The sequence below is a fragment of the Gossypium hirsutum genome, chromosome D01, assembly GCF_007990345.1.
Source record: "Gossypium hirsutum isolate 1008001.06 chromosome D01, Gossypium_hirsutum_v2.1, whole genome shotgun sequence".
Taxonomy (NCBI): Eukaryota; Viridiplantae; Streptophyta; class Magnoliopsida; order Malvales; family Malvaceae; genus Gossypium; species Gossypium hirsutum.
In genome coordinates, this window is record NC_053437.1 from 16,522,270 (window position 1) to 16,532,556 (window position 10,287).

The following is a 10,287-nucleotide window of genomic DNA, read 5'->3' on the forward strand; positions in this document are numbered from 1 at the left end:
TTAAGAAAAGAAAAATTAAGCAAATCTCACAGTTATGCACTCAGAAATAAAAATCAAATTCCCAATGAGGTAAGAATTAATATTGTGAGTCTTTTAAAAAGTGTCTATATCAATCAATTAGAATGTATTAGAATCAAACTAACATAGCAAACCTATTAGCACTATGAGTCCAAAATCGGCTAAACATCAAAGAATTCTATTGCACGGAGGAAGGAATGTGCAACGTACTTTAACTTACTAACACAAGAAATAATAAAGTGTTAGAATGCATAAAGGAAACATAAAAAGCAAAAAACAAATGAAAACCTAAGGCTAAGAGTCAATGAAAATTGTTGAAACCCGAAAACTCGAAAAATTATGAAGCAACTTGACAAACTTCGTTCTAGGTGTTCCCGATTTCAAAAAATCATGAAATTTAAAATGGAGCCTCCTAAAATAATGTAGATTTGATCTGGAAAGTTTTGGCACAATATTCAATCCATATAATATTTTCTTCTTTTTTTTTCTGTACTTTTTTTCACTTTTTTTGCGGGAAACATTTTTTTATACTTTAAAATAGTGCCAATAAATAATATGTAAAATGTCAGATTGTTTGAAAAACGTATATCCACTGAAAAATATTTTTTTCGAAAAGTTGTCGAGGTAAAAAAATTGTTTTGAGGCTGTTTGCTAGAAATCAGTTTATAAAAACAAAAAGAACACCTAAAATGCCCAAACCTGATACCAAATGATAAAGAATGAGACAGAAGAATGCAGAAGCGGATCGTAAAGTTTTTCAAAGTCATGGATTTGACTTAGGGCTCTATATGTTCGGAAAGAAACTTAGATTTTTGACACAACCTGAAACTCAATCAAATCCAAGTTAGATAAAATAATTAAAATAAATAACTAAGATAATTAAAATAGAATAATAAATCTACGATTAGAACAATAAGGAAGAAAATAAAGAAGATAGATGGAAAGATAAAATGTAGTATGTAGAAGTCCTAAGAAGCCTTGAAAACACGAAGATCCTCAATCCCTTTCAAACGACTCTAATTTCCCATCCAAAAAAGAAAATTTGGAAAGAAAAAGTTTGAAGAAGATCCCCATATTCTGAAAATATTGTTAAAACTCTTTTAAAAAAAATTCAAGAGAAATTCTTAATAAAAAGAAAACTCAAAGAGAACTTATAAACTCAAAACAGAAGTTGAATAATAATCAATTGAATGAATTGTGTACAATGCAAAGGCCTATATATAAGCTAGCTAAATAAATCTAAATAAAACTTTTAAGTATACTAGAACTCTAATTTAATCTAAATAATAAGTAGTTTTAAACTAAATTTTCTTGTTAACAGAAAACTCCTAAACAACTTAAAATACTCAATAATTATAAAAAAATTGAAATAAAATAATAATAAAATAATAAGAGTTGATAAATACAATATTGGGATCATATATAATAATAATTAAGCCTAAAACCCGAAGCCAATATGATTTAAACTCGAATTAAAAGCCCAAAATTCGTAATTCTCGTCATAATCCCGTTTAGAAATTCTGTTCTCATAGCCTTCACTAAAACGGACATAATTTGAGCTCCCGAACTCAAAATCGAGTGATTTAAAATGTGTTTCGAAGATAAGAGATAGATCTTAAAACGCCATGAGACATCTCAACCTAAAAATGTCAGAATTCCATCCAAAAAGTCGTCGCAAGTCTATTGATTTCCCAAGCTTGAAAATTGGCAGCTTTGGTGATTAGAATTTAATAAATTTCCCCCCATCCATGCATGTATCATTCTCCCTTTCCTCGAAAAGATTCATCCTCGAATCTTGTCTTTAATCGAATCCTGATTTGATTTGCTTAGCCTTTGACATTGTTGTTGGGCCTTAAGGTAGTGTAAGCCCATCACATTCACAGGTCTGAAATTGTGCCTTGAGACTCGCATCATTCCCCCATTCCTAAAGAAGATTCGTCCTCAAATCTTTAGCTTTATAGAAAGAAAAGAGATTAGAATAAATAACAATAAAATTGTTTTATAATTCAATAAATCAAAATTTATAATGAGTAGATCTTTTTAGGTGAAAAGTTTACTTTTAATGACCCAAAAGTCAATGGTGTCAATAAATGCGGGTTTGAGACCTCATTTTCATAAACCAAGCCTATAAATATTATTATATTAATAGGTAAATTGAATTATAGATAGGTAATTTTTGCCGAATTAGTAAGCAATTAAGGTTCAAGGACTAAATTGTAAAAGTGATAAAAATTCAATCACTATAGATTTGTAGGTGGAAAATGAATCAATGACTAAAAAGAAAATTATACCACCTTAGAAATAATAGTGGATGGTTGGTAAACAAATGTATAAAAACAAGTTATAAAATTTCTAATTTCATTAATTAAATTATAAAACAGAAAATAAAATAAATAATAAAACAAAACTTAATGGAAAGAAAGGGAAACATTTTTAACTTCTTCTTCATCTATCGATTCTTCATAGCTAGAAAGAAAGAAAACATTCGGCCTAGGGTTCTAATGTTTGAAGCTTCAACTGGTTAGACTAATTTAGTCATTTTCTTGTAATTTCTATGTTTTTAAGATCATGGTAGTTTAATCTAGTTAGCACATGTATAAATTTTTAAAATTTTTAGAGTTTTAGAAAGATGCCATTGTTTATTCCTTGAAGTTTTAGGTGTTAAATTGATAGATTTGAAACTTAAAGTGAAAAATGATTAAATTGTGAGGTTATTTCATAGTTTTGTACATTAGGGATTAAAATGCATAAATTTTAATTTTCTTTGTATAAATGAGAAATATGAGGTCCATAATGAGAAATAGTGAAATTGGATTTTAAATTGGAGTTTTAAATTGAAAGATATGTTAGTTTTGGTTTTAGGGATATAATTGAATAAAATAAAATTTTTGTATAAAATGCTTATTGATTGTGAAATTTATTGAATACTGATGAAATTATATGCTTATATTAATCCGTAGCTAACATCAACTTAAAATCCTCGAGAGGGAAAGGAAAAGCTAAAGCCATCAATGAATAGCTCAGAGTTTTCGGTTTGTATTTCTACAATTTGAATTGCTTAAATTGTTGCATAATGGCATTGTATAACATGGTAAGATATTGAGGTAAGTTGGGATTGATTAGTTGGATGGTATGGGTGTGAAAATGTTGATTTCCAAATGAAGGACTAAATTGAATAAATGTGAAAATAGTGTAAACTGATGAAAATGAGAAATTGAATTGGAATTGGACTAATTCATGCTACTATATGAATTAAATGATTATTTTATTGATGAATTGAATATGATAAATTATGAATTGACTATAATTGAAAATTGAATGTTTATTACCCTATTAAACGCTTGGGTAGAGCCAAATATAATTGGCATGCCATAAGATAGATCAAGTACGGGTTACTTCAGTGTTGAGCACATTTTTATTTAATTTATATCGATGAGTGCAGGGCGTGGCTTATTTACTTTGGAATTGTCCAATGAGGCGTTAGGTGCCAAATTAGTGTGTTGTTTGGATCCACGGATCCATTCGAGTCCAAATCAAATTCATAGGGACCTATAATGAAAATGTGAAAATAATATTTAAAATGAATTACTATTGTGAAATATTATGTGAACCAGATAAAAAGTCAAAAGTTTGATATGACGATGGACGAATCAAATGATTCGATTTAGAATTTGATATGCTAATGTGATTACTCCCAACTTAACTTTTTAATGTGTGGATTGAATCATATGGTATAGATGATGTAATTGATAACATGATTTGCATATGATAGCTTAATTTGCATTGATCTTAGAATTGTTGAAATACAATTGAGTTTATTACTCAGTATACAATTTTGTTTTCCGTGCACAGACTAGGTTAATTCGAGATCGCAAGTACCTACAATAACATTTAGACGTAATCCCAGACTTAACGAAGTCGGTGATGTTCTTTTGTTAGTTTGATGGCATGTACCTAAGAGAGTCATTTAGTATTTTGCTATGTTGGCATAATTTGATTATATGTTTTGTTGTTAATAGACAATATGCTAGAATTATACAAGTTGGATGGAAATATGGTATGAATGATTAGTACTTGTTGATATAAGTGTATATTGACCATGCTTGGAATGCTTAGATAATTGTAGAGGTGTTCAAATGGTTAACTGATTGATTAACTGAATTAACCGAACCGAAACTTTTCCCAAAAAAAATTAACCTAACCGAAATATTTCGGTTAATTCGGTCGGTTAACTGAATTAACAGAAAGAAATTTATATGTTGTTTTTTTGTTAAAACAAGTACAAAACATATAGGTCTAGTATTTGACTTGAATGCTGATGGAATTTTAGAAAAAGTTTGTTGGTTGTTGTTGTTGGGTAGTTGTAACGACCCGGTTTCTAGTGATATAAAAAATTACGGTTTTGAAATGTCATTTTCGTAAAATATGTTTGTAGGTATTAATATTTAATATTTATGATACTAGTATAGAAACATATTAAAATTGGTCTTGTAATTTTGCTTAATTGATAGTAAACTAAGGTACAAGTGTAATGATACTAAAGTTAGTGGAGTTGAAAATTACGATTTCGAGATCCCGTTTTCATAAACCGAGTTAGTAAATATTATTAAATATTTTTTATGAGTTAATTATAATTTTATATTAAATTTTGATCAGATAAATTTGCTAATTGGACAATTAGTAAAAGTACAAGTGTATTGGTTCTAAAGTCAGTGGTTTTAGAAATTGTAACGTCCCAAAATTTTAATTTTGGGTATTGTGAATATGTGACACAAAATATCTGTTTGCTTTAGTGGTTATGTGTTCTGGGTGTGTTTGGGAGGTCCCAAGTTCAAGCTAGACTTGAGCAAATTTTGGTATTTTTATGAATAAGCCCTATATTTGGTTAGTAGGCTTTTAAGTAAAAGTTGGCAAATAATTAACAGAATGGGCCTGCTGGTCTGGTGGATAACTGGAGTGTTGGTGTGAAGGAGGTCCTGTGTTTGAATCTTGGCGTGGGCATTATTTTTGCTTGTACGTCCAAGAGAGTTTGAGATGGACTAAAAATCTGAGTAATGGATTTAGTTGGGAGATTGATGGAGAGAAATAAGGGATTGGGGTGGTTATCAAATATTCTGTTCATCTTTTTTTCCCTTTTTTTACTTTCCCCCAAATCCCTCCACCCTCTTGTCGTTTTTCTCTTCATTGGTGCCGAATTTCTGCTCTCTTTCACCCTTCATCTTCTTGATTTTTCTTTTCCCACTCTGCCTCGTGTCGCTCCACGTTTGTCTGCGATCGTTCAGTAAGTTTTAGATAAGTGATTTTTCTCCTTTTGTTAGCTTTCTTCTGAAGTGTTTTGTTTATGTCAATTAGGAGAGGATTCAAGGGCTCGTAATCACCAATCGGAGTCTTAGTTTGTGTGGGAATTACTGTTCCTCGATTGAAGGTAAGGTTTAGTCGCTTATGAGTTAAAACTTTGATACGAGTTCGATTTGGGATCACGTTATGTGAGATTAAATTAGTTTTATTTGTTCAATTATAAGCTTTGGAGTGCTCGAAGACTTTTTTAGCATCAAACAAAACCAGGTGTGTACCCGAAACGCAGAAAATGAGATTCAGCGAAAAGCCGAAATTACTTGCTATTTGGATAGAAAAAGTAGGCTAACTTTGAAAAATCACCATAAATTGTGGAAATCGAATTAGAGGATGAAAAAATTATAGAATTAAAGCTTATTGAGTCTAGTTTCTCATAGAAGAAACGGTGTGAGTAATGGAATTGTAAAATGTGAAATATAATAAATTTTCTTAGACAAGGTCAGAATGAATTTGGGTTCCCCTGTTTTGACTTTGGAAAATCATCAATAATTAGAGAAAAAAAATAGGTGTTAAAATTTACATGTTTAAATTATTAATGAGTTTTGTCGAAACCATTTTTATTTTAAAAAAACAAAAATTAGGTGTCGATGAAAATTTGGAGTCGCCACCAATCCTTTATTGAGGTGTGATTAGATCACCTAAAAAATAGTTTTGGTCTACGATTTTTAGAAAAATGGATTCGGGAGTCAGTTACGTACGAGGAAGGATTAGCACCCTCGTTACGCCCAAAAATTGGTACCAAATTGATTAATTAATGTCTTGAAGTCGAGAGTTTATAAAAATGCGATCCTAAATTAAATTATTTATTAAGACCTTCTCATTTTGAAAAAAGAAAAATATCACACCCAATGCGTTAGGGCACAACATTTTATTCTTTTCATGATGAGTTAGCAAAAAAAAATCGTGTAATAAAATCTAAGAAAATATCTAATTGTTTAAAATTTATGAAGAAATCGCAGCCCAATACGTTAGAGCACAATTTCTTAAAATCCCAAACATTCAATATTTCCTTAATTTTTAAAAAAATCTTTATCTCGAGAAATCAACGTGTCACATCCAATACGTTAGGACACAACATATTGAATTCCCGATGACAAGTTTATTTTGTTTGATTAAAGAGCAATCCTCGATTGTTAGATTTTACAAAAAAAAAAATCGGAACCCAATACGTTAGGGCTCAATTTTCTTGAAAATCCTAAATACGAGTATTATCTCTATTTTGAAAAGTTTTATTTTTAAAATCGAGTAAAAAGATGACGTAATGTTATGTTGAATGTATGAATAGATGCCTCTTAAACAGATATCAATAATAAATACAATAATGTCATAGAAATAATATAAACAAATAAATAAATAAATAAAAATAAATCAATAGCATGCAAAGCATCAAAAAAACATTCTTTTAAAATATAAATGAAAATATAAATTGATAAACAAAAGAAGGAAATGAACAAAACACATAAAAATAAAAGGAACATGTCATATACATTAAAACTATGAAGAATACACATGAATTTATATATAAATTTAGATTATAAAAATTAATATAAACAAAATATATAATGCATTGTGAAAAATGAAGAAAAGTATGAACATATATATACGTACATATAAATTATAAAATATATGTTAAAATAAGTAGGTATTTAAGTATTTCGAAAATATAAAAAATTATGTACATATATATATGTATAAATATAATAGGATATTCGAAAAATATATATACATGTAAATATATTAAATAATGTCCACATTATCAAAATCAATAAAAATAAATATATGTATATACATAAAAATGAGAAAAATATTTGTTGAAAAGAAATAAACATGTACATAAGAAAACAATAAATGTACATATATTAATAATTAATTAATAAATAAAAAATTACATTATTTGAAATTAATTAATTTTAAGAAAAACATAAAAAGGACTAAATTGAACTGCAAATAAAAAATTTGGGGCAAATCCATAAATAAGTAAAGCCCAAAGGACTAAATTGAACACGCGAATTACATAGAGGGGCTGGAAAGGAAATTTATCCCTTCTCCTCTAAAACGGTGCCGTTCAAATTGGACCAAATAGTAATTTAAAATAAATTAAAAGGGTAAATTAAAAAAACTTAATTGGAAATATATTAAAAGGCGGAGGGGCTAAAAGTGCAATTTTCCCCTCTGCATAAAAACACGCGGAATTTTGGGTTTTGGTCGGATCAGATTCGGGTCAGCTCCCAAAATGACACCGTTTTGGGCGTCAGGTGAGCTCCCCAAAACGGTACCATTTAGTACCACTATTTAAGCCAACGTTTCCCAAAAAAAAAACGGTTGTAGCAGAAGGAAAATAAAAAAATAAAAAAAAACTTGATTCCTTTGCTAGGGTTTCGGCCCTAGCTTTTACATCGCCGCGCCTCCGCCGTGATCCCACCGCAAACGGTGGTCGGAACCTCACCCTAAAGGGCTTTTTATTTCCTTTTCGCACAGATCTGTAGGCTTCACCAGATATTTCCCTTTTCTTTCCTTTTATTCGCTTAAAAAATAATAAATATAACAGCAGAAAAATAAATCAAAGTTACAAGTATTAACCTTAAATCGATTTGCTCTTCGTATTAGACTCTCGGGATTTTTCCTGTGAATAATAGTTCTTTTTTATTTATCTCTCCAAAAAAAATCCAATCCCTTTTACAATGTTCTTAATGGTTTTTTATAATAAAAATAACAGCATAGAAAGTAAATCTGTTGGATTTGATTCTCAATCTTTGATTTTCTTTCCATTTTGTTTTCTTTCCTTGTCGTGCAGGTGAAGATCGCATGGAGATTCGGCCTACGTGGAAGATTGGAGTTGCGGCGGCTGAAGCTTAGAAACTCTAGGGTTTTTCATCTGTTTTGGGCCATTGTAATTTAGGCCACTATCCCTGTATTTTGGGCCTTGTATTCTGGGTCGACTGAAACTTGTAAATGGACTATTGCATTTGGACATTTGGTTTTAATGGGCCCGGCGCAAAATTAGGTATTACAGTTGCCCTTCTTTGCTCGTTATCGTGTAACAGGGACGGAGCAAAGACTTTAAAAAGTGCCTAATTTTGCCCGGTCGTGCTGGGCTTTGGTACTCTTCTTCCTTAAGTAGCCTTATTCCTTCCTACTGTATCTTCAGAGGTATAGGAATTAGTGCTTCAATCTACTCCACTATAACTTCAGAGAGATAAGACTTATAGCTTCAACTTGATCTGCTGCAACTTAAAGACGAATTTGATGCGATCTGCTCTATTTCTTGGGTCTACTCCACTGCAACTTTAGGGAGATAAGATTATCGGCTTTAATCTGCTCCACTGCATCTTCAGGGAGATAAGATCTGCCATCTTCAGTTTGCCTCACTGCAACTTCAGGAGGATAAGACTTGTTTACTTAGTCTGCTCCACTACAACTTCAGGGAGATAAGACTAGATGCGATCTGTTCTCTACAACTTCAGAGAGATAAGATCCAAGGTTTTAATCCGCTCCACTGTAACTTCAGGGAGATAGGATTATCGGCTTTAATCTGCTCCACTGCAACTTCAGGGAGATAAGATTTGCCATCTTCAGTCTGCCTCACTGCAACTTTAGGAGGATAAGACTTGTTTACTTAGTCTGCTCCACTGCAACTTCAGGGAGATAAAACTATATGCGATATGCTCTCTGTAACTTCAGAGAGATAAGATCCAAGGTTTTAATCCGCTCCACTACAACTTCAGGGAAATAGGATTATCAGCTTTAATCTGCTCCACTGCAACTTCAGGGAGATAAGATTTGCCATCTTCAGTCTGCCTCACTGCAACTTCAGGAGGATAAGACTTGTTTACTTAGTCTGCTCCACTGCAACTTCAAGGAGATAAGACTAGATGCGATCAGCTTTTTGTAACTTTAGAGAGGTAAGATCCAAGGTTTTAATCCGCTCCACTGCAACTTTAGGGAAATAGGATTATCAGCTTTAATCTGCTCTACTGCAACTTCAGGGATATAAGATTTGCCATCTTCAGTCTGTCTCACTGCAACTTCAGGAGGATAAGAATTGTTTACTTAGTCTGCTCCACTGCAATTTTAGGGAGATAAGACTAGATGCGATTTGCTCTTTGCAACTTCAGAGAGGTAAGATCCAAGGTTTTAATCTGCTCCACTGCAACTTAAGGGAGATATGATTATTGGCCACCGATCTGTTCTCTAGGGAACATGACCTGTAAAAATCCATTCTATGAATTTAATTATTCCTAGTGATTAGGATGTTATGATCAAAATGAATTCAATGCTTTTAACTAGACATGTATGAATGACATTTGAATGAATGCAAAATGTCATTTTTATCACTCAAGTTATCATTTTTTAAAGTTTATTAATGTTTTATCACTGACGCCTTTTGCTTGGCTGACATCTCCAAAGAAACACTTAATCAAATTGCCTTGCATTGTGAACTTCAAAGCTCAATCCACCAGGACGCAGAATTTGTACCATCTTCCTTCCACCATGACCCAAGGGTAGGAAAATTTGATTCTTCTCAATCCTCTCCTATCGTAATTCAAGGATGCAGATCATGAAACTCTTTTACACCATTCCCAGGGTGTCCTATCAAATGCTTATGCCCAAATTAAGGGTTTTCTTTCCATATGGGACTTCTTCCTACTCAATCAAGACTTATTGCCATCTCATTCGATATTTAGACAACCAAATCTGAAAAAGCAGTCTTAATTTAGAATTTTTCCTTCTTAGGCTCTTAAACTTTTAAACTTGGTGCGTTCTAAACAATAGTCCTGTTTCAGGTTACTAAATTATCTAGAAATTCCCAGAGTAATATGTAAAACTTCTTTTGTGAAAGTTTATTAGTCCATCAATCATTATTCTAATGCGACATGCTTTCACAAAGATCAAAAAACTGAGTAAGAGATGGAT